Genomic DNA, 1,340 nt, shown 5'->3' with positions numbered 1-1,340 from the left:
AACTTTTAGAGATTTTTCTATGCCTGGACTACATAGTGCACAATAGAGTATTGCAAGGCCAAACATTAATGCCAACAACTTTGAGATTAAGCCAGCTCTACTCCAAATGATCCAATCAAGTTTGCAATTTTATGGCATGGGCAATGAAGATCCTAATGCTCACATTGCAAATTTCCTCGAAATCTGTGATACCTTCAAATACAATGGAGTTTCAGATGATGCTATTAGGCTGAGGCTTTTCTCTTTCACCTTGAAGGATAAAGCTAAAGCATTGTTAAATTCTCTACCAGCAAAATCCATAACCACATGGGCACAGCTGGTACAAGCTTTCTTGGCTAAGTATTTTCCCCCAGCCAAAACTGCAAAGATCATCAAAGACATCACTACCTTTCAACAATTTGAGGATGAATCATTGTATGAGGCTTGGGAAAGATTTAAGGATTTGCAGAGAAGCTGTCCTCACCATGGCTTACCTAAGGGACTTTTGATTCAGACTTTCTACAATGGAGCCACTCGAACTACTAGAGATACTATTGATGCTGCTGCAGGAGGTTCCTTGATGAGGAAAACTATAGATACTGCTTTTGATCTCTTAGAGGAAATGGCAGCTAATAATTGTCTACGGCCAGCCGAGTGGCTGAATCCACCTAGATAGGGAGGCAAATCGGAAGCAGACTCCATAGCATCCTTGCAGGCTCAGATTTCAACCTTAATTAAGCAATTGGGCACCATGAACATGCAAGCCAATGCCATCAACAATTCTATGCAACCAATTTGTGAGTATTGTAATGGTATAGGTCATGTTAGTTCTGATTGTTGTGTTGGAAATTTTAATTTTGCAGGTGGAAATTTTATGGAGCAATGCAACTTTGTGGGGAATCAATTCCAAGGAAGGCAGATAAAAAACCCGTACTCCAACACATATAATCTAGGGTGGAGAAATAACCCCAATTTTTCATGGAGTAGCAATAACAACAATGTGGGCAGTTCTAGTTTCCAAACCAACATGCCTAGATAGCAAGGACCACCAGGATTCCAGCCACATCCTCAACAAGATAAATCAGCTTCTTTTGAAGCCAAGCTGGATAAATTCATGGACATTATGAGTAGCAAGATGAGCAGCCAGGATGAGTCCTAGAGAAGGATGGAAGCTAAATTTGATCAAATGCAAAAAACCATTCGTCCTCAATTCACAACTTGGAGGTGCAGATGGGCCAACTAGCCAATGCTATTTCGGCTAGGAACCAAGGCAATTTACCAAGAAACACTGAGATTAATCCAAGGGAGCAGCTCAAAGCAATTTCACTAAGGAGTGGGAAAGTGCTGGAGCCAAAGCAAGA

At 41.0% G+C, this 1,340-nt stretch overlaps 1 non-coding gene across 1 annotated transcript; it reads right to left on the bottom strand.

Moving 5' to 3' along the window:
• Positions 1-364: 364 nt before the first annotated feature.
• LOC148860999 (small nucleolar RNA R71) lies at positions 365-471 on the bottom strand. The gene has a single exon (XR_016095162.1). It is a non-coding gene; the product is annotated as a small nucleolar RNA R71 (small nucleolar RNA).
• Between the last annotated feature and the right edge of the window lie 869 nt (positions 472-1,340).

This window comes from Nelumbo lutea, chromosome 4, assembly GCF_056320005.1.
Source record: "Nelumbo lutea isolate HS-2025 chromosome 4, American lotus-T2T, whole genome shotgun sequence".
Classification (NCBI taxonomy): Eukaryota; Viridiplantae; Streptophyta; class Magnoliopsida; order Proteales; family Nelumbonaceae; genus Nelumbo; species Nelumbo lutea.
Note: the sequence above shows the minus strand (reverse complement) of the source record. Positions and strands in the feature narration are given on the sequence as shown.